The sequence below is a fragment of the Sturnira hondurensis genome, unplaced genomic scaffold, assembly GCF_014824575.4.
Source record: "Sturnira hondurensis isolate 20B ecotype Veracruz unplaced genomic scaffold, ASM1482457v3 Scaffold0009719, whole genome shotgun sequence".
NCBI classification, from domain to species: Eukaryota; Metazoa; Chordata; class Mammalia; order Chiroptera; family Phyllostomidae; genus Sturnira; species Sturnira hondurensis.
This window is the reverse complement of record NW_028082350.1, coordinates 15172428-15196568: the sequence shown is the minus strand read 5'-3', so window position 1 is coordinate 15196568 and position 24141 is coordinate 15172428. Positions and strand designations below refer to the sequence as shown.

The following is a 24141-nucleotide window of genomic DNA, read 5'->3' as shown; positions in this document are numbered from 1 at the left end:
CAGTCTGTGGCTTGTTTTTCACTGTCTTAATGATGTTTTGGTGAACATAAACTTAAAGTCTTGGTGAGAGCCACCTGCCTGCTTTTGGACATTTAAAATATTTTGTAATCAAATTTTTATTGGAAAAAAATAGAGAAAAGAGGGCATTTCCTTTTTTCTCCCAGGTAGAACATAGAACAGTCCTTTTTCTTTTTCCTTCCTTCCCCCTCCCTCCCTTCCTTTCTTCTTTTCTTATTCCTTCCCTTTTTCTCTTTCTTTCCTCGCTGTATATTAACTACCATCTAACTCCAAGATCCACGCGGAGGGCCATTTGGAAATGGGTAGCGTCAGCTCCGCCAACCCTGTTTTTCCTGCTGTTTCCCCTTCACTCCTGCCCTCGCCTGTGCGAGTCTTCCTTCCAGACAGCTTGTCCCTTGCTGGCAGCCAGGTCTTCCCTCTGGGCAGGTGACAGGTGTGAAGAGGGGCCCAGTGTGCACCTGAAGGGAAAGGGCACGGTCGGCAGCAGGTGCCTTTCGAGAAGCCCAGGAGCCACATAAGCAGGGGCAAAGGTTTCCAAGGCTCCTGCTTTACTGGGCTCCTGAAAAGTCCACCTGGATCAGCTCTGGGGTTGAGTGGGGGGGGGGGGGGGCTGGTGTAGACATATGCTGCAGGATAAGAGACTAATCCAGTCCACCCTGCTTTGTGGGCTTCAGGAAGGTGGGGGAGGGCTGTTTGATCGGTGTGGGGAGAAGCCCGAGGCTCGCCCAGAAGGAAAAGGCAGGAAATGAGCGTTGTGGTGGATGAACTGAATGGCTGCCCGTTCAGCCAGATTTACACTCCCAGCTGTTGCCGTGGCTGCAGAAAGAGGAGAGAGTGACAATGCTGTGTTCCACGAACATGGGGGACATGTCTTCGAAGATGGAAGTGATATCTACAACTACCTCGAATGCCCACCACAGCAGCGGCGGCTAACCCCCAGCATTTCCGTCTGGAATCCGAACCCTCATGTACTTCATCCTGAGCCCCCCAGGACGGGCTTCCTCCCCATGCTCTGTCTGTGTTCACCTCATCCAAGTGCACATCCGTCTCTGTCAACACATGGAAGCGTCTTCAAGGTCAGGGCTCTGTTTCATGTCTTCTGTGTCAACCATGGTATTTTGCTCCTGTGGAAAAACCGTCATAAATATTCTGGTCACCTAGGAAACCAAAGACAAAATTCTTTCCCTAAACATTTTAGGTGTGAAGAAAATTGCTTACCAGCTCAAGAACAAGGAGCAATGCTTGTAGACAGACGTTCCGTTTTCCAGGTACAGCCGGTGATACTGCAGAATAAACACGCTGGGAAAGAAACGCAGGTAACCCTCCTACCGACGCTTTGAAATGGGAGTCTTGTAAAGCTCTGACAGTAGATGCCACCGCGGCTGCCTCTTTGTAGTTTCCAGAGAAGTTCCTTTGAGAGTTTCTCTGCATGTCACTCTCAAACTTCAGGCACCATCTGCAGTGGTGACGCTGGCTTGGGAGAGCTAGTCCCGAGGAACTCTGGATTCTTTGGCCTCTGACCGAAGGCTTTTATTTTACCTCTTAAGGTATCTCAGAAGGGCTGGTTTTAATCTACAAAGCTCTGTTGTCCAGGTAAAAATTCCTTAGAGATTTCTGCGTGCCTTTGCACACTTACATGGTAATTAAGATGCTGGGCTCTGTTACCGCTTAGAATACAAAGGTCTGAATTTCAGGGAATATGCCATTTGGTCTTGAAGAGACGGTAGTCTCTTACTATTCCTCATGTTACTTCACATTAGATCAAGCAGGCACAATTCTGAGGGGCATCTGACCTGCCTTATTTGGATGATGGAAAACAGGACTAAGTAGGCTGGTACAAATTTCACATAAAATTGAGGAACATTATTTAAAAAATTGATTTGGAGAATTTATATCAGAAAAAGAGAGATAACAGATTATGAAAGAAGGCATGGGAAAGAGAATGCACGCTCACCCACCCCCTGAAAGAGTAACAGGACCCAGGAGATCAAATCTGAGAAACAGATCATTCCTAACAGAAACGAGTCTTTCGTTTAGTTAACCAGCCGTTACGGGTTGTCTGCTGGGCCACACCCCATATGAGAGCTAAGAAGGGCTTATCAGCTCATCTATAGAAGTCACTGGCCCAATTCCCGAAGGAGCCCCAGGGGCAGGCTGGGCCCTGCACCAGTTAACTTACAAGATACACAGAACGACACATACCGCCAGTTTTCCGGCTCTTTTTTGGGCAGCCTGCTCCCAGCCCCTGACCCTCTCTGCGGCTACGCTTCTCATCTGAGGCACCAGAATGAAAAAAATTATCCGAGGAAATACACAGAGAGCGAGTGCAGTGCCATCTCAGTGGAAACTTTGGCCCATGTATTTCTGCCAGTAGTATTCCTACGTTAAAGCTCATCTATTTCCATGGAAAGGCTGGGCTGACTTGTAAAACAAGTCAGAAGAAGGTGGAGACGAATTCATCTGCCGCCCCACTGGGAAAGCCACCCCCACCCTATCGTGTTCAGAACTTGAAGGGCTAGCCTACTGAACTGCAAGCTTGGAGGCTGCTTTAGTGACAGCCATGAAGCCTTGAGCTGGGCCGGATGCTCCAGGGCCAGGCACCACGGGACCGCAAAAGGACGCATGCGCTCTCTGCACGCTGCGCCTCCGGGGGTTGCGTTTGGGTTGCGCAGAGCAGCGAGTGTTAACGGAAGCGAGTTGCCACAGCCGAGAGGGTCCCTGGGCAAAGCTCCCAGATGATCAAAGGAGGGGCCGGGCACTGAGATCAAAAGAGCCGGCAGCCTGCCAACACTGGGCCGAGGAGTGGCACAGTGGGGATACCTGGGCACCTGATAAAAGTCTACAAATATTTGAAAGGTGTTCACACCAGAGGGGGAAAGTCCTTCTTTTGCTTGCTTAGATATGATGTAATGTGAAACAATAAAGGTAAAACCAAAAAGAAAAAAGAAAACTGTGCCCAGAATATCAGAAGATATTCCCCACAAATAGCAAGTATGGTGTTTCCAAAATTAGACAATGCGGAGTCCCCCTCCCTCCCGCCCCCCGCCCCCCAGGAGATTTAATTGAAATTGCAAATTAGGTTCGTTAACAACTCAGCTGTTAAAACCGACTAGCAAAAACCGACTTTGCCCCAGGGCCTCATGGACAGTTGGTGGGTCCATCCACACACAGTGAGATGCTCGGGAGGCAGGAAGAACGTGCTCACCTTCATGCACAGATAGCTGGCTCTGCCTGGCTTGGCCACTCTGCCTAGGCTGAGAGCCCCGCGGGGCACAGCGAAGCCTGACCCAGAAGACTGTGAGCTGCCAGGAGCCATCATGACAAGCTCACCACCGTCCGAGACAATGCTGTCCAGTGAATATTTTACTGAAGGGATGATGGCTGTTTCTTTTTACCTAAAAAGCTCACCACGGCAAGGCGACCACACAATTAGGGGTGACACGTTCCCCCACTCAACTCACTCTTCACTGACTCTGGTTTGGTTCTCAGCTCCAAGCCCGACTGGAGGGGAAACGATGAGAGCAACACGTTCCCTCCTCCGAAGAGCTCGGAGTCCAAGGTGCAAACTGCAAACTGAAGCCAATCTGTCAGAGTGAGGTGAGGGCAATGACAGAGATGGTCCTCGCGTTGGTGCCGGATCCAAGAGGCACAAAACCACGGCGAGGTGAGGGCAAATATCCTCAAAGAGGTTCTTATTTTATTTTATTTTGTGGGGTTGTTAAGCTTTCCTCTTTTTTCTGTTCCTCTTTCTATGTGCACAACTATTCGCATGGAGGGTTTTTGGTGGCTTAGCATATACAGATCATTGTATAACCTGTTTTGAAGAAAACCTCAAGAGATACTATAGCCATTCTTTTACAGATGTTCATCTCCTTTTTTGAAGTCGCTAGAAACTATGTATTTTTTATCATTTATTGAACCATTGCCCCCTTTTAGGATGATTGTGTTTCTCATTTGTACTAATTACTGACATACGACCTGAATGACGACCTTCCCCTCAATTTGGTGCTATAAGAGCCATCTGTCTGTCCACTGGTGCTGGGTACGGACTGGAGGCCAACCTCAGAGCTTCCAGACTTGGGGTTCCATGCCGGACTTGGGGTTCCGTGCCGGCTGGCTCCCCTCCCCTCCTGTGGTGCACTGCAGGGTGACTGATACTTTCCAGAAAACTATGGATGAGGGTTGTACTCATCCGAAAAACAATATAATCTCTCTACCTTTCTCAGTTCAAATACGCTTTGGCCTCCAAGGGCCCTAGACATAATACTTTTCTTGAAAGAGAAGGCATTTTGGGCGTCCTGAAATGTTTCAGATTTGGGGGCAGGACGGGCAGGGAGGTGGTCTTCAAGAATGCTTGTTTATTCACCGAATCCCCTCCGTCGCCCCACCCCAGAGGGGCAGTGTGTCTGGGTTTTGTCCTTTGAAGGACAGTTTAGGTGGATTTCCCCTGGTTTCCCAAGTCTCCCCTCAGCTCCCAGTCCTGCTGAGGTCGGACATTAAGGGGTCTTGTGCCCCCAGGAAAGTCAGCGCTGCCCTGGGAGGACCTGATGAGGGCCCCCTTCCTCTTCTCTGTCGGGTTCCCATCTCTGGAAAGGTGGTCTAGCCCTTCAGCCCAAAAGGAGGTGCAGCTGTGGGTGCCTCTTGGTGTCTCCATCTGCAAACAGGAGGCTAACTCATCACCGGAAGTACCTGAAGAAACATATTTTACTACCAATCTGCATGAGGAATTTGTGACCAAGACTATTTCTGCTATTACCTTGGCTTCGGCCCTATTCTTCGCAGAACAACGACCTTGGCCAAACTGTGTGGAAGGTGTGTCCGCTCTCTCCCGGCCTGATGGTCATGACCAGTGTCCCCACGCTGCCCGAGGGTGCCTCTGCTGCACCCGCGTGACAAGTGCACCACGAGCAAGCGTGTTCCCCTGCTCTCCCACTGTCAGAATAAATCAATCAATCAGAAGAGTCTGTACATTAATAATAGTGTGTTACAGACCAGGAATAACCCATCGATTGATTGGGGTATAGGCAGATACAAAAAAAGTCACCTTTAAAACGCAAGTGGATTTGGAGACAGTATTAACCACGTATATAATAGACAAGTAATAATAATGTAAGTCACTGTTCTAAATTAATCAAAACATATTAAATAATAGGAAAAACAGAGGAAATCACAACAGTGAGAATACAAGTGACTAACAACCATGTGAAAAACTTCCTAACTTCTCTTACAACCTAATGAGGAATGCAAATGAAAACAATAAGATATCTTTCACCTAGTTGACAAAAATATTGCAAATACTGATAGAACTCAATATGAGGCAAATGTGAAAACTGGAGAAAACAGCTCATCCTCCTATATTCCTGCCAATAATATTAATCAGCACAAGCTTTATGAGAATAATATGGCATTGCTGTAAAATTTTAAACATGTATATTTTGACCCAGCAATCTTCCCTAAAGAAATATTAGCATGAACTGGCAAAAATATTAACTATGATAACCAACAACAAAATAATTGGAAACAGCCTAATATCCACTGATAAGGGACTATCACAATAGCATCCTGATATATTTAATGTGCAAAAGTGACTTATAAAACAATATGACACAGCAGAGTTATCTTTTTGTTTAAAAATCACAGCTGTGTGCATGCCTGTGGGGTGTGTGTGTGAGTGATGTGTGTGCGTGGTGAGTTTGTGGGATGTGTGTGGCGTGTGTGCATGGTGGGGTGTGGAGGTGGGTGTGGAGGGGCAGGCATGTGGACAGTGTGTATGTGTATCTGCACAAACGCCCATTTGGAAGGCCTCCCAGCCGGCGGGTGGGCAGAGCGGACTCCGAGTACTGGGACGGGAGCGGAAGTGACGAGGGAAGGAGCTCAGCGTCCGTCACCGAGCACATTTCCGTGTCCTCTGAGTCCTCAGCTCTGAGTGCTGCCCCTCCTTTCACATCAGACTTTTAAAGAGGAAATGGGGCGATTTCTATTCCAATTCCAGCCCAAGAGACCTTTTTCTTTGGCACCTCACTGGAGGATAGCGTCTGACTGCCATCTCCCCCAGGGTCAGGGACCTCCCCAATAAAGGGAGTGACTGTCGGGAACATGCGTTTCATAAGCTCCCACACAGATACGTCGTGAGATAAAGCAGCAGCAACGCGTTTCCTGTATTAAATATCACACCAAAGCAGCGCTTAAGATAGTGGCCAGAGGTTAAATAAATAGGAAAGGCAGAACACCCTTGGCAGAAACCAGCGCGTTAGCGACTTTCTCTGTTCACTATTTGCCGGTGATGAAGAGGACAGTCGCGAGACAGGCGGCCACCACGGGGACTGAGCTACATTTGTGTCCTGGACCCCACAGAATGTCTCTCCGGAAGGATGCTCAACAAGCTGTTGACAGGGGTTACCTCTGGGGGGAGAACAAGGCTTCTGCTTCTTGCTTTAATTATTTAAAACTATATTCTTTTCAAAAGAATAAAGTAGAATTATGGGTGATAGCGTTGATTTTTTTTTACTGTTATTGTGTATTTACCCAATTTTCTATAATACATAGATGCTGCTTTTGCGATAAAAAACCCCCAGTAATTGAAATGTAACATTTTTCACAGTGGGACCAATAAACCTTCTCCGTGGGGGAGTCCTGTGGCCCAAGAAACCTAATAATTCACAGAGGCTGTTAACACTTCAGTGGGCAGGGTTTCCAACTTGTGAAAAGTGAAACCAAAGCATTTTAGAAAGACGTTTCATTAACAGAAAACAATAGTGAAAGGGTGTGAGCTGTAGAAGAACACAACGCCGCAGCCCTGTGCTCTTGAGGCTGCTCTTAGCTGTGTGACCTTGGAAAGGGACGTCCCTTCGGTGCCCCTTGTCTCCTGGCCCGTGAACTGGAGGGGCTGGTTTTGAAGCCAGCAGAGCCCCAGGCTGAAGAGAGTTAGTTAGTCGGGAGCCACAGACAACAGCTCTGCAGCGGCATGTAGAACCGAGAGCCCCACGGTGAGCCTAACCGCTCGGAGACCCCAGATGAACTGTCAGGTCATCAAGGCATTCCGAAGGAGGGCTGGACAAGGTCTCATCTCTGGTCACAGAGCTCCTCCTGCCAGTGTCACATGTGGGCCTTCACTTCCAGTGCTCTGAGTTTTCACCCAGGAGGATTCCTCCATCATTCTCACCCTGAGGTCTTGGCTACCCACTCCCCTCAACAGCCCTTCGGGGTCACGCCCTTCATCCCAGCACAGGAAGGTCAGTGTTCTCCCAGCATCGTCAGGGGTCTGACCTCTCTCCGGGAAGCCGACCCCTGCCAAGCCAGAATAGCAGCATCACAAAAGGCTTCCTTCCCTGACACACCCAGACCACCTCTGCTGCCTCCCCTGTTACTCCTCCCTGTCTCCACGGAGACCTCTGCTCTCCATCATCCTCTTAGCCTGTGTGCTTATGAAGGACGGAACTTCCAGTCGGTTTGGGGGACTCTGCCTCTCTGACAGTGGAAGGCTCACTCCCTGCCTAGCTGTACCTGGGTGTGAAAGACTAATGATGAACACTCAGAATTCAAGATTAAGAAAACAGTATAGTTTACAATATCACCCAAAGATTACTTAGATATAAATTTAGCAAAATATGTGAATAATATTTATTCTTATAAAAAAAAAACACTGATCAAAGAGAACCAAAACAGAGAGCGATACACTACTATGTCCATGGACTGAAAAACTCAATATTACTAGAATACCAAGTCTCACAATAAGACCTATAGAGTCAAAATAATTAAAACCCCAGAAAGCTTTATAAATAGATTTTAACAAGTTTTTTTTCCAAAATGTATATGGAAAGTCAAAAGAACTAGAATAGCCAAAATAATTCTGAACAATAAAAGGGGGAGGATTCATACTGCTTGATTTCAAGAATTATCATACAGACACAGTAATAAATATAGCGTGGTATTGGTAAACCAGAGAGACACGGGTCAACAGAACATAACAGAGAACCCAGAAATAGACCCACAGAAAACAAAGTCAACTGATTTAAAACAAAACAAAACAAAGCAGCAAGGGCTATTCAATGGAGAGAATCTAATCTTTTCAACAAATTGTTCTGAAATAACCAGATGGTTATAGGCAAATAAAAACAAAAACCACACTGAACCTTAACTTACACCTTACCCCATACACTATATTTAACCTAAAATAAATCATAGATTTAAAAGTAAACTATAAAACTGCTAGGAGAAAAACCTGTGACCTTGGAATTGCCCAACAGTTTTAAAGTAGGACATCAAAGGCACAGTTCATTTTAAGGATCGCTGCACTGGAATTTATTAAAACATAAACCGCTTCCTCTGTTAAAGACACCAAGAAGGAAACAGAAAGGCCAGCCACAGACCAGAAGAGTTTATTCTCAGATCCTATTTCTGACAACCTTGAAAAGTCAAAAATAAGAAAACAAAATACCGGTTGAAGAAATGGACACAGGAGCTGGACAGACCCTTCACCAAAAGTGTAGATAAGCAGCCAACCAGCAGATGAAAAGATGCTCAATATCATTAGCCAGTAGGAGATTGAGAGTGAAAAACACGATGAAATGGCCGACACTGCACGCCTACCAGAATGGCTAAAATGAGAAAACGGCAACACCAAATGCGAGTGGGAGTGTGGAGCACCTAGACCCCGGAGCATTACTGGAAGAAATGAAGCATGGTGTATCCTCTTTAGAAAACAGTTTGGAAATTTCTCATCAAAGTAAAAATATCTATCATACGACTCAGACATTCCACACCTAGACATCCACCCAAGAGAAATGAACATATTTTGTTCGAAACAAGAACTTTTACATTATATATTTACCAGCTTCCTTTGTAATCTCCCAAATTTAAAACAACTGAGATGCCTTCAGCTTGTGAATGGATAAACAAATACTGGTACATTCATTTAATGAAACACTACTCAGCAAAAAAAGAAAAGAAAGGAAGGACAATTATTGATCCACACAACACAGATAAATTTTAAATCCATTTTGCTAAGCAAAACAAGCAAGACTCAGGAAATAGCATATTAAAGAAATCTGAGACTTCCAGTCAAGATGGAGGCATAGGTGGATACACTTTGCCTCCTTGCACAACCAAAAGAAGGACAGCAAGTTTAAAAACAAAAAATAACCAGAACTGCCAGAAATTCGAACTTTATGGAAGTCTGACAACCAAGGAGTAAAAAGGAAACATTCATTGAGACCCGTAGGAGGGGCAGAGATGGGCACCTGGGCAGAGAGGACTTACAGCAAGGTGGCAGCTGGCAGACAGGGTGGTCACACATCCACGTGCAGATAAACTGGGAGGAACAACTGGGGAGACATACCCACAACCCAGGGTCCCAGCGGGGAAATAAAGCCTCAAAATCTCTGACTCAAAAAACCTGTGGGGGTTGAGGAGGCAGGAAAAACTCCAAACCTCATAGGAGAGTTTGATGAAGAGACCCAGAGGGTCCTAGAACATACACAACCCCACTCGCCCAAGAATCAGTGCTAGAAGGGCCCAATTTGCTTGTGGGTAGCAGGGGAAGTGACTGAAAGCTGGCAGAGAGCTGAGCAAGTGGCATTATTCCCTCTTGGACCCCTTCCCCACATACAGTGCCACAACCCAGCAATGTGGGTTACTCTGCTGTGGCTAATACCTAAGGCTCCACCCCATACTATATAACAGGTGTGCCCAGACCGGAAAAAAAAAGGCCCAAATGAAGAACACATCAAAGCTCCAGAAAAAATACAACTAAGTGACAAACAGATAGCCAATCTATCAGATGCACAGTTCAAAACAGTGGCAATTAGGACGCTCACAGAATTTGTTGAGTATGGTCACAAAATAGAAGAGAAAGTGAAGGCTGTGCAAAGTGAAATAAGAGAAAATGTACAGGGAACCAACAGAGAATGGAATAAAACTAGAACTCAAATCAATGGTTTGGAGCAGAAGAAAGAAATAAACATTCAACATTCAACATTCAACATTCATCCAGAGCAAAATGAAGAAACAAGAATTCAAAAAAATGAGGAGGGGCTTAGGAACCTCCAGGACATCTTTAAACGTTCCAACATCCAAATCATAGGGGTCCTGGAAGGAGAAGAGGAGTGGCAAGGAATGGAAAACTTATTTGAACAAATAATGAAGGAGAACTTCCCCATTGTGGCAAAGGAAATAGACTTCCAGGAAGTCCAGGAAGCTCAGAGAGTCCCAAAGAAGTTGGACCCAAGGAAGCACACACCAAGGCACATCATAATTACATTACCCAAAATGAAAGATAAGGTGAGAATCTTAAAAGCAGCAAGAGAAAAGAAGACAGTTACCTACAAAGAGGTTCCCATAAGACTATCAGCTGATTTCTCCAAAGAAACCTTGAAGTCAAGAAGGGGCTAGAAAGAAGTATTCAAAATCATGAAAGCAAAGACCTGCACCCAAGATTACTCTATCCAGCAAAGCTATCATTCAGAATGGAAAGGCAGATAAAATGTTTCCCAAGCATTATTAAGGTTAAGTTAAAGGACTTCATTGTCACCAAGCCCTTATTATATGAAGTATTAAAGGGACTTATCTAAGAAAAAGAGGATAAAAAATATGAATAGTAAAATAACAACAATTCCACAACTACTAACAACTGAACCTAAAAAAAAAAAAAAAGAAAAACTAAGCAAACAACTAGAACAGGAACAGAATCACAGAAATGGAGGGTTATCAGCGTGGGGTGGAGGGGAGAAGGTACGGGGAATAGAAGCACAAATGGTGGGTAGAAAACAGACAGGGGGAGGTTAAGAATAGTATGGGAAATGGGGGAGCCAAAGAACTTACATGTATGACTCATGGACGTGAACTAAGGTGGGGGAATGATGGTGGGAGGGGCGGTACAGGGTGGAGGGGAATAAAAGGAGAAAAACACGGAACAATTATAATAGCATAATCAATAAAATATATTAAAAATAGCATATTATATAATTCCATTTATATGCTATTGTGCAATGACAAAACTGAATATGGAGAGAAGGAAAGACCAGCGGTTTGCAGGGGTTGGGGAGAGCAGGGGACGTGTAGGGTCTAAAGGGAGAGCACGAGCACATTGTGGTGGGGACATGGGACTTTACGTGTGGCGACCCCCGTGACGCTGTACACCACAGAGCAGACAGTCTGAAAAATGCCTGTAGTTTATCTGATAGTACCGTGTCAAGATTAATGGTTCAATGGTTCTTTTGTCGTGTAAGATGTTTATATATAAAGAAACTGGGTGTCAGATATATGGGAGCTCTGTACCATTTTTTTGTAATTCTTCTGTAAATCGAAAATTATCTCAAAATAAAAAGTTTTCTCAAAGGTCATTTTATAACAAACAGTATGCTGTGCTGAACAGGACACTCAAACTCTCTTTTGTTTTCACATTAACCATATTCAGAGAGAAAAAAGTAATCCAGCCTAAGTAATCTTGTTTAAAATGTACTACAAACTGCATTCCTACCCATGCTCTGTTTCTCATCATCTGCAAGAGAATGATTCTCCCCTTACTCTAGCTGGTCGTTCCATTTAATTTAGTGGGACTGCTCCATTAGGTTTCTTCTTTTTTAAAGATTTTATTTATTTATCTTTAGAGGGGAAAAGAAGGAGATAGGAAGAGAACTATCAATGTAGGGTTGCCTCTCTTCTGTCCCCTGCTGGGAACTGGCCTGCAACCCAGGCATGTGCCCTGACTGGGAATCAAACTGCGATACTCTGGTTTGCAGGCCCACGCTCAATCCACTGAGCTACACCAGCCAGGGCCTAGGTTTCTTTTTTACAAAATAAATTTTCTCTTTTCCTGAGTTTAGTCAGGAGTTATAACTATTCTGTGTGGTTTATGCCCCCAGTGATATGCTAATGCTTTTTCAATTTCATAAATAGTGGCATCATTAAGTATTTTGACTTTAGGCCAGCATTTCTTAAGGTAGACTTTGAAAAGCAGAGCTGAATATCTAATATCATACTTCTGATGAAGTCAAATCTCTTTCTCTCTCTTCTTTTTCCTCCTTTTTTCCTTCCTTCCTTCCCTTCCTTCCCTCCTTCCCCTGTTTCTTTTTTCCTTGGCGGTATTACCCTAAAGACACTTCTTACTGCCTCTGTATCTTCTCACCATTCCTTTAGCAGTTTTGTTCGCATTGTCAAACCTCACTGAGATTCACAATTAGTCTGGTATATGAATCAGCATGAATTTTAAGTGGGCAGAAAAGGAAGTAGAAAACACTTAATTAATTATAAAATACACATTCGATGCTTATCGGAAAGCCAGCCCGGGCTTGGAAGAGTTCTTTCTGGTGATACGGCAGATAAGAATGGCTTCTCTTAAGCCAAGGTGCAGAACAGAAGGTGGCAGAGATGCAGCCCATGGTTTGAGATAACTTCCCCGAGAATAAAGCACACTTTTGATCACTGATTATGGGTGTGTACGAATGCATCTGCTGAGTTAATTTGTTGTTGCTGTTTTACCAAAATCAGAACAACCGCATTGCGGGTGGTTTTATCAGATTCACCATGGGTGCATCCCGGCTTTGAAGCCTCTTGATTGTTCAGATAACCAATGGCTCTGTTGTCTCGTAATTACGGATGAAATCTTCTCATTTCCAATTTCACGTAACAGGCATTTGAGAAAGACAGCTGACAGTGCCGGAGCACCCGATATAAAGTAAACGTAAGCCGTTAAAATTAGGTGCTAACACCAGGAAAATTAACTTTGTTGCTCTGACAATAGAAAATATGCAATCCTTTCATTAAACCCCTGGTACAATGGTATATTTTTAAAGTCAGAAAGAACATCACAGTAATGAACCAAACTTGAAGTTTTATAATTTATATTATTTGAACATAAATATATATTTAATGAAAGGAGAATTGGAATAAATATGAACTACTTAGGGATGGTGAAATTCTTTTGTAAAGTACGTGTGGTTCAAAGAAAAAAAAGGAAACCCAAATATGTAGATAATAATGATAATCACCGAAACACTGTAGAACTCAAAGAATGACAGCAGTTTAGGGGTCATGACTCCCCTCCTCACAATAAGAAAAAAAGCTGAAAACGAATGACTTTTCTAGATCCATCAGAAAACTGAGCCACAGGACCAACCGCCACCCCCAAATCTGGAGAGACAGGCAAACTCAGAGAATCAGCGGGGCGATCTGATTACGTGGAGGAGAAGCCGCAGGGGCCAGCAGCTGTTAGAGCCACTTGGTGATCCTTTTGGTGACTTCCTGGAGCTGAGCGTGCACTGTGCACTCGTAGGAGAGTTAACAACTTGGCGGCAGAGGCGGGGTGGGGGCAGTTTCACAGGACCGCCCCTCTGATGTTTTACCTCCAGGAACTCCACCAGTTTCTCACAGTGAGAGCCAGAGAAAAAAATCCTTGTGTTTTGGGAAGGAGAGGAAGGAGAAAGTAACCGTTGAAATATAGGCCCCGGACATTCTCCATGACAAAAGCCTGTCCTTTAAAGCAAACTGCTTTACCAGAGACTTATCTGACCCTGGAGAAGAGCAACAAGGTGACCACAGACCTCTCTAGCATCCCTGCCTTGAAAGGCTAAGAAACCCTTCACAACCCATTGACTGGGGCCCAACTCAAAACTGAGATTTAATCCTAAGAGCAAGGAAGCTTCCCCTCCCCCGAACATCTGAAGGGCTTCAGTCGAATAACAATGGATTAGACGGAGAGAGCCACGAGACACAGGCTCTATTGAAGAAGAAGAGGCTCCTAGAGGAATCCAGAGGCAACAGGGGAGAAAAACAGAACAAGGAAATGGTAGGGCTCTGAAGCTTCTGGCACCTACAACTACCGGAGCATTAAACACAGCCCAGATCCTAGCCAGATTAACATAACACTGGCCTAACATCACATAAGAGATTAACTTCACAGGAGAAGTTTAATTACCTCATACATCATGCCCTACTTCCAACCAAAAAAAAAAAAAAATTAGAAAGCAGGCTCAAAGGCGAGAGACAAAACACAGTCCGAAAAGACAAAGCAAGCATTGGATCCAGACTCATATATGATACAGATTTTACAATGATCACACAGGGAATTTGAAATAACTATGATTCATATAGTATTAAGGGCTCTGAGGGAAATGGTAGACAATGTGGTGGAACAGATGGGTAAAATCAGAGAGAATCAAACAGAAATGGTATAAATCAAAAATAGTGTAACAGAGAGGAAGAATGCCTTTGATAGGCTCATCAGTAAACTTAACACAGCAAAGGAAGAATCAATGAACTTGAAGAACTAGCAACAGAAACGTCCTAAACTAAAATGCAAAGAATAAAAAAAAGAATGAAAAAATCCGCGGGACTGTTACCAAAGTTGTAACGTAGAAGTAATCAGAATGCCAATGGGAAAAAAGAAAGGAGCAGGAGGAGAAGAAATATCTGAAATGATAGTGGCCGAGAATATTCCAAAATGAATGGCAAACACTGAACCACAGATCCAGGAAGCTCAGAGAACCAACGAAAATAAACGCCAAAACATATACACCCACATGTATCATCTTTAAGCTACATATTTGAACTAAAACCAAAGACAAAGAGAAAACCTTGAAAGTCTAAAGAAAAAATTTACCTATTGAAAAATAAGAATAAGCATATTCTTATATGCTTATAATGATGCTTATATTCAGACTTCTTATAAGAAACTATGAGGGCAAAAAGAGCGTGGGATTACATATTTAAAGTTTGGGGTGGGGGGAAACCCCACCAATCTAGAATTATGTATCTGGCAAAATTATCTTCCTAAAGAGAAATAAACACTTTCTCAGACAAATAAAAACTGAAGGCATTTGTTGTCAGTAGGGTTGCCTTGCAAGAAATGTTAAAAGAAGTTCTTCAAAGAAAGGGAAGATCATAGATGTCAGAAACTTAGACCTACACAGAAGAAAAATGAATAAATACAGGTAAAATAAAATCTTTAATTTTTCTTATTTCTAACTGATCTAACAGAGAACTTTTTGAAATAATAACAGCAACCATGTGCCGGGTGATTATACCATTTGGACACATGAAAGAAATGGCAGCAGCCCTGGCTGGTGTGGCTCAGTGGATTGAGCTCGGGCCTGCGAACCACATGATCGCGGTTCGATTCCCAGTCAGGGCACATGCCTGGGTTGCAGGCCAGTTTCCAGCAGGGGACTCGCGAGAAGCAACCATGAAGCAACCATGCATTGATGTTTCTCTCCTTCTCTCCTTCCCTTCCTCTCTAAATATAAATAAATAAAGAAAGAAAAAGAAAGAAATGGCAGCGATGTTATGAAGATGGAGAGAGGAATTGGGATGCTCAGTTAGAGGTGCCTGTGCTGCCCGTGAATGAGTATGGTATTATGTGAAACTGGATTTAAAATAGTTTTTAGCGGTTCTCCTAGAGTTTGCAGTACACATTTATAATAAATCAACAGATTGGGAAGGAAGAAATGGATATTTCTTTGTTCACAGATGACAGGACTATAAACAATCCCAAAAGAGCTGATCCCCCAAATTGAACCAAATTGATCCAAAGAACCGACCGAAACTCTCCTGGAACCAATATGTGGTAACAGCAAGATGGCAGGACGTAAGACTGATATGCAAAAGCCAATCATTTTCCTATAATGCGCATTGTGCAATTGAAACTTGAACTATAAACACAATATTATCTATATTAACACCCATCAAAAGGCCTACAATAATCAAGGATGATTTTTTAACATACAAGATTTACCTGAGGAAATCTGTAAAATGCTGATGAGAGAAATCAAACAAGACCGGAATAGCTGGAGAGCTGCTCCAGGGCCTTGGATGGGAAGACCCACTGTTGCTAGGAGGTCAGTTTTCCCCAGCGTGACCTCTAGGCTTAATGCTATCTCCATCAACATCCAGAGAATGGCACGTGACATCCTGCATTTGTCAAAATCTGTAGAACTGCACAACACAAAGTGTGAACTTCAGTGCAAACGAACGACTTCAATGAATAATAATGTATTATTATTGGCTCATTAAGTATGACAAATATACCACACTAATGCAAGATGCTAACAGTGAGGTAAATTGTGTATGGGGTACCGGGGGTATATGAGAAATACCTCTACTAGCTGCTGGATTCTTCTGTAAATCTAAAAGTATTCTTAAAAATAAAATTTATGTGTATAAAATATTTAAAAGCCATCATGAGGTGCTATTAAACTCCATTTGAACGGTTAAAATGATAATGACTGACAATACCAAGTGTTGTCAAGGAGGCGGAGCAAATGGAAATCTTAAACTCTGTTGACAGGAATGTAACACAGTGCAGCCACTTTGGAAGACGATGCGTCTTCCACATTGGTAGACACAGAAGTGTCTGTCTACCTTATGTCACTTAGCATACGTCCTCCAGCTCCAAATCCAGGTCAGGATTTCCTTTATCCACTCGTCCATCTAGGGACACTTACGTTGTTTCTCCATCTTGGCTGTTGTGGATAATGCTGTGGTGGGCATGGGGGGTACAGGTATCTCCTTAAGGATTTCATTTTCTTGGACTAAGTACCCAGGAGTGGGATTGCTTGAAGCTCTCTGTGTACGTTTGCTGTCTCAGCAACACGAACAAGGTAGGTGTGGTTCCCTTCTTACAGTTTAGGGAAATAAGCTGCATGAGGTTAAGTAGCTTGTCCCAATGGTCCCGGCTGTTACTACCTCGCAGATAGAGCAATCGAAAGCCGAGCCTTTCTGACCCCAGTACCCACCACGCCCCTTCCTTAACATGCAGCCGCCCCTCTGTCTCACACACACACACGTGTGCCAATGAAATAAATCGCAAAATTATTTCCCCAACTTATGAATAAACTGCGCTTATCTGATATAACCCAGAAGGTGTCCTCTGGATAGAAACTTGAGAAAAAATGATATTACCAACCCCGAAGACATCTATGAAGACATCAGGGTTCACCTGCTCATCTGAAGACCCTCGCCGAGCATCTAGTTGTTCTGATTTAACATGTGGGCGTGTCAGCAAACTTGACTGCCAAGTGCAGTTTGAAGGGATGTGGACTGCGTGCTGGACGACCTCAGGGAAGCAATGGGCAAATGCGAGTGAGGGCCAGGGGTCCCGGAGGAGCGCGCCTGCCCCTCGAGGGTGAGCTGAGCGCAGCGCATCTTTGAGAAATGATGTCGGAGGAAGGAAAATGAGGAAAGGAATGCAGAAAAATAAACGTGACTACTTAAATGTTGTACTGAATTTATTAACCGTTCAAAGCAAGTATTTTGCTACTAAAATCGGTTCGACGGTCATAGGAGTCTGGAAATAAACTCATCATCCACTACATTTTCAAATATCACATCAGAAAAAAATTAGATGAAACCCCTAAGAGAGAGAGGTTATCTAAAAAAGATTAAACTCTACTGTCTTCTGTTTTGGAAAAAATATTTTTAACTTTTTTCATCCTTGCCTGAGGATATATTTTTTAAAGATTTTATTTATTTATTCTAAAGAGAGGGGAAGGGAGGGAGACAAAGAAAGAAAGAAACACCGATCGGTAAAACTTTTTCAGTTCGTGGGATGAGGCCCAACCCACTGAGCCACACCAGGCAGGGCCCAAGGGCATTGCAGAGAGCAAGAGAGAGAGAGAGAGAGAGAGAGAAAGGGAGAGAGAAAAGCACCAATGCAAGAGAGAAGTACAGGGGTCATTTACACATCTGGACCCCAGGTCACATGAGAGCGGGCTGGCCTGAGGATCAAACTCACAGCTTAGACATGTGCCCTCCCAGGAACCGAACCCACAACCTTGCAGTCATGGGATGACGCTCCAACCAACTGAGCCACACCAGCCAGGGCTCCCTGACCTTCTCAAACTTGGCAAGTGTCCAGGATAAGACAGAAAATTTTCCATCCATCCATGAAAGAGTGGCCTGGAATTCAGAAATGTACTGTATCCTGGATTGTAATGAACATGAAATTTCTTCTTATCTTCATTTTGGTAAATACTAACGTTGAAATAATCTTATTTGGTTGACCCTAGGGAAGTGAGGAATGGGTTTAATTTTAAATCATGGAGAGTCAAACTACTGGGGTGATTTTTGGTGAGTGAAGAGTTTAAGCTGTGGAGTGAGTGAGAAGAAACAGCCCTAAACCACAGGCACAGTAGTGCTTGTCTGTACATAATTCTTTTCGTCCATAAACTTTAAAATGCTCAACAGGTGTTAATGAATTATACCTCTGTAAGAACTACATACTGTAAAATCTAATTTTTAGAACCCCAGACTAATTCCTAGACTAAGAGTCAGTCTAGGAATCTTAGGCCGAATTAATGCCCAAGGGCTTACGTGAGGAAGGGGCAGTTCTCAGTCACCGATGAACTGTTGCTTCTCTGCCCAGTCACTCCTTTAATTAAAACGCCTCTGTTTCCCCGGGCAGTCGGTTCTAATAATCTGCGTTTCAAAGGAAAGACAGTTTACTTAAAACCCTTGGAGACTTGTTCCATTTAAAACAAAAACACATGTTGTTTTTTTTTTTTTAAAGGAGTCATCCTTTCCAACTGGCAATGTCCCTGGGTGGTTTCTGGAATGCTCTCAGAGCGATCCTTCACTCTTCCGAATATGTGACAGACTTGGTAAAAGCCTGTGATTTTTATCAGCAAGGAGTCCATGAAACGCCATCCTTGGGAACCTGGCAGGGGGGACCAGGGATCTTATCGCGCCCGCATCATCCCGCAGCGCGGGCCGCCCTTTCCCACTGGGAAGCAGATACCAGAAGGCGTCCTGCCCCGGGCCCAAGACTCTAACGTGATTAGAAACCAGGAAAGGCTGGCCGCGCTGGCGCACTCCCCCGCAGGCGGAATTACAGCTCTCCTACCAGTCCCAGGGCGCTGGGTGACGTCATGGGGTCTGCAGCGCAGCGAGATGAAAGGGATGCACAGAGCCCGCGGGCTGCAGGCAGCGCCCAGCACGCCGCCCTCAGCTCGGCCCGGAACCGCGGGCTGCGCGGATCCGGCCCCTCGGCCCGGGCTGGGGAGAACCACCAGTATTGCCTCCTTGCAAAAAAAAGGGAGGGGGGGGAACAACGTGATCCATGTTAAACAAAAGAATCTGTGCACTAATGCGGACTCGGAGGCGGGAGGCTGCCTGCCTACCTGCAGAAAGTGAACTTTCTGGCTGTCCCTGCTTATATATAAACCGAGCCCGGCCTTTGATGTTCTGCAACTGATCGCCGATCGGATTACGGGCATTTCATCTCCCTGCTCCGCTGCCTTTGATCTGCGTGGTTAATTTTATTTCCCTGGATTTGGAGTTTCGCCTGGGCTTGTGCCGACACACGGCTTCGGGAAGGCAGAGCGTTTGGCACCGTCGCGCTGCCAGGGAGAAGCGAGGCTGCCGAAGGTGCCGGAAGGGTGAGGGCTGGAAGGAGTTCAGCACGTTGCAGGTACAGCCTTTTACGTTCTGTTGCAGCTTTCGCTTCGCTTTCCCTGTGTGTTCCAAGAAAAAGATGGCTGGGCTCATTTGAGGACGAGCGTCCCTGCGTTTGACGGCCACACTGTGCGCTGGGTCTGTGTCCCAGCCGATAAGACCCTCGGTGCCGAGTTAGGAGTTTGTGCAAAAGGGCGCTTTGCAATCTGTCATGCAGATTTTACTTGGAAAAGAGTTGTTCAAACAGGACACACACACACACACACACACACACACACACACACACAGTGTGCTAACTTTAGCACACAGCCCAGGCTCCAGAGCCTGAGCCCTGGGAGCCGCGATTGCTCTAGGTGTTCGCAGGTTACTTTATTTAGTAATAGGCGCTGGGACTTCACTGGTGCCAGTGTTTCCTCATATAAAAGGGTGCAGTGCATTTCTGGCCATGCTGTTTCTGTGGCTTATGTATTTATTCTCTCACCTTCGAGATGTGAGTCTATCAAAGACATTTCTCTGTGCAGTGAGTGTACTCACGGGAATCCGTGGGAAGCCCTATAAGTATGATTACAGCTTTTCGAGGGTAAAACCGAAGACTTTTTAAGACAGTGAGGGTAAAGGGGGGAAGGGCTGAGTTTGGTTTCACAGCCCTCTAGTGCGGTTCTGTAACCTCTGAAAACAGCGCGAGCCTTATTTCCACAAACATTTACAAGGCTGATACTCCTAAATGAACACTGACTTTGAATGCATCGTGACAGCTGCTGTAAGTTACAGTTGGCCAACTGGTTATGAAAACTGTCTGAGCCGTCAACAGTTATTATGTGACAGAAAGTTTGTATTCATGTTTTCACTTTGGTTCACACTCAATGTGGCAAACCCAAAATAGGCTGGTGTGCTACATTTGAATGTGAACTGTATTTTTTGTTTTGTTTTTGTCAATTCACTACACACACACACACACACACACACACACATGTGCGTGCACTCATACGCACAGAGTAAAATCCTGGCATTGCAATGCAAGCACTTAATACGGTGGAAAAGCAGGAGTTCCTGGCTCAGGTCAGTTCGTTCGAAGGTTCTAGTCCTGTATTTATTTGGGTAAAGAATTTAATTATCATCACAACCAGCGGTCTATTTCATGCTCTATGAACCACAAAGAAGTTATAAGTGAAGAGACCAGTCACCAGTCATCCTTTAGTCTGAAATTCTGATGAAACAAGGAAGGTCTTAATGAGGCTCATTTCAGATGTAATTAATTTTTCAGAGCCAATTAGTTAAATCACTTTCTAAGCTTGCCTCCTGATATTAGAAGGAGGGTAATTAGCACTGTTTGCTTAATTTTAGAACTTTGATGGCTATGAAGTGGAGATGATTTTAACCCAGACCATGCTAACTCTGTTTTCTCGAATGTGTCGATGAGAATTGAATGTAAAAGACTGCAAGGTAGCAGTCATTCCAAGGGAGACATTCACGGTTTTGTTTTACTGACCATCGAACGAGGCCTGTTCACAGTATCCTGGACGATCAGTTTCGCTTGATTTTTTTCATTTGTTCACTTAAAAAGTTCTCTTTGAATCACGAAAGAAATATTAATGTTCCCAGTCAGGTAAAGAAAATTAAGCTTTTAAAGTGATGACTGGAGAAGATGCCTGAAGAAACAGTGTGCTTAGGAACTCAACTCAATCATTTAGTTCAGATTTGGGATCTTAAAATTTTGTCAGATGACTGTTTGTCCTGTTACTAGGGTCATATCAACAAACGCAGACTCTACTCAGCACCAAACAAATGGGAGAATTAGCAATTATCTGATTAATTTGGCCTTGGCAGAAAACTCGCTTGGGCAAGTCAAGTCCTTGAAAATCCACTTCAGTGTCTGAATTAACGTAGTCAATTGTTTACTTCTTGCTAGTGTCTTCTTTGAGAAGTGAGAGAGATTCTACTTGATCTTAAGAGAAAGGTGGCCCCTGCTGAATGCACAGGTGCTGTTTCCAAAGACGTTTCTTAGCTGTCACACGAGGATCTCGACTCTGCCTTAAGTAGACACAGCCCTTCCACTGAACGGAAACTTTATGTTACACTTTTCAAAGCACTTTCCTATCTGTTGCTTCAATGGCAGCTTTGTTACTGCAGAAAGTCCAACTCTTCAAAAGACTTTTATTTCTAGTTGCGATTCTGTCACTGATTAGCTATGTGACCTCGAGAGTCACCTCACTACTCAGTCCTCTCGTGTGCAACGTGGGGGAATCGGTCAGACCGTCCTGGTGAAGTAAGCGGGGTGGAACTTCACAGCCACCTTACAGATGAGGAAACTGAGACTAGAGAAAAGTAACTTGACTGATTATCTTGACTAAGATCATGGGGCTGGTTACGCACGCAATGCGGTGTTCTTTCTAGCTCGCCACGCACAGTCCATTTTCCAACAACTGCAAAAACCCACTGGGCAGCTGACCCGAGAACAGTGTTAGTTTGAATTGTAGAGACGGCCACTTCCTACTGCAATATATATTTTTTCCTTTCCGTGATAGACATATCAGTCAACTGGATTAGTCTGGGTATTTCCCATGGTTCCGTTTGCTGCTCTATTTCTTAGCAGTCTAAACACCATTACTACTACACATAATTTACCATAACATTGAGAATAATATTCCCCCCAAATTTAATGTGTCATGGCATGTGGAATTATATATGTTTGTGTGCCTGTGTGTATATGTATATACAACACACTTGGCATTACACAGGCACATTTTTGTGTGTTTCCAAGGAATTGAAGGTGTCAGTGGGGTCCATGAGAAGTTTGATGGCTAATTAAAGGTTGTTATTCCTCCAGGGAAATTCCCAGGGGGATTTTGTAAGATTTCTATCTGCAGATTCAGTATGGGTTTGTACATGATATGTGTTCCAGACTACCTTTGTTTAAATGTGTAATTACGTTTGTCATGCCCATTACGCAGATGAGGAAAGTGAGCCCCAAAGCGGTCAAATGATATGTGCAGATCACAGGGTTAATTAAATGGCAGCATTTTTTGTGTTTTAGGGCTAAGCTGCTAATTCTTTTTAAAAAAGTATTTTTAAATATATTTTATTGATCATGCTATTGCAGTTGTCCCAATTTTCTTCCTTTGCTCCCTTCTACCTGGTACCCGCCTTCCCTCCAGCAATCCTCTTCCTTAGTTCACATCCAAGGGTTGTGCACATAAATTTTTTCATTTCTCCATTTCCTATACTGTTCTTCACATCTCCCTGTCTATTTTACACTATCTACCAATTATATATATATATATATATATATATATATATATATATATATTTAGAGAGTGGGGAAGTGAGGGAGAAAGAGAGAAACATCAATGTGTAGTTGCTTCTCATGTGCCCCCAACTGGGGACCTGGCCCACAACCCAAGCATGTGCCCTGACTGGGAATCGACCCTGTGACCCTTTGGTTCACAGGCTGGCACTCAGTCCTCTGAGCCACACCAGCCAGGGCCCAATTATGCTTTTTAATCCCTGCACCTTTCCCCCCATTTTTCTCCTTCTTCTTTCCAGCTGATAACCCTCCAAATGATCTCCGTATCTATGATTCTATTCCTGTTCTGGTTGTCTGCTTAGTTCATTTGTTTAGATTCAGTTGTTAATTCTTGTGACTTTGTTGTCATTTTAATGTTCATGGTTTTGATTTTCTTCTTTTTCTTAAATAAGTCCCTTTAATATTTTATGTAATAAAGGCATGGTGATGATAAACTCCTTTAACTTTACCCTATCTGGGAAGCACTTTATCTGCCCTTCCATTCTAAATGATAGCTTTGCTGGAGAGAGTCATCTTGGTAGTAGGTCTTTACTTTTCATCACTTTGAATACTTCTTGCCAGTCCCTTCTTGCCTGCAAAGTTTCTTTTGAGAAATCAGCTGACGGTCTTATGGGAACTCCATTGTAGGTAACTCTTTGTTTTTCTCTTGTTGCTTTTAAGATTCTCTCTTTGCATTTAACCTTTGGCATTTTAATTATGATGTGTCTTAGTGTGGCCCTCTTTGGGTCCCTCTTGCTTGAGATGTGAGCTTCCTGGACTTGTGTGTCTATTTCCTTCTCCAAATTAGGGGAGTTTTCTTTCATTATTTTTTCAAACAAGTTTTCAATTCCTTGCTCTTCTTCTTCCCCTTCTGGCCTCCCTATGATCCAGATGTTGATCCATTTGGAGATGTCCCAGAGGTCCCTTATACTATCCTCATTTTTTAAAGTTTTTTTTTCTGGTTGTTCTGGTCGAATGTTTATTTCTTCCTTCTGTTCCAAATAATTGATTTGAAGCCTGGCTTTCTCCCCTCCACTGATGGTTCCCTGTACATTTTTGTTCATTTCACTTAGTGTAACCTTCATTTTTTCCTTTATGTTGCTGCCATTTTTTGAACTCTGCATCTGATAGATTGGTTATCTCCATTTCATTTCATTCTTTTTGGGGGGTTTCATTCTGTTTTTTTTTTTTTTCATTTAGGCCGTATTTCTTTGTGTCCTCAATTTGGCAGCCTCTCTGTGTTTGTTTCTGTGTATTAGGTAGAACTGCTTTGACTCCCTGTCTTAGTAGTGTGGCCTGTTGTAGAAAAGGCACCTGTAAATTGTATGATGTGGAGCCTTAGGTAACTGCCAGGGGTGGGGCAACCCGATTCACAAGTTTGTGGCTCTGTGTGGCAGGGGGAGGGCTCAGGGAGGGGACAATGCCACTGTCTGACTTCTGGAGGTTTGCCTGGCACT

At 43.9% G+C, this 24141-nt stretch overlaps 1 protein-coding gene across 1 annotated transcript in view; it reads left to right on the top strand.

The window, feature by feature from the left end:
• Positions 1-18806: 18806 nt before the first annotated feature.
• The window catches only part of TNFRSF19 (TNF receptor superfamily member 19), a 71014-nt gene continuing 65679 nt past the window's right edge, over positions 18807-24141 (top strand). The window contains exon 1 of the mRNA XM_037057633.1: positions 18807-19417. The gene's annotated coding sequence lies outside the window, so the exon portion shown is untranslated. The remainder of the gene's footprint in view (positions 19418-24141) is intronic.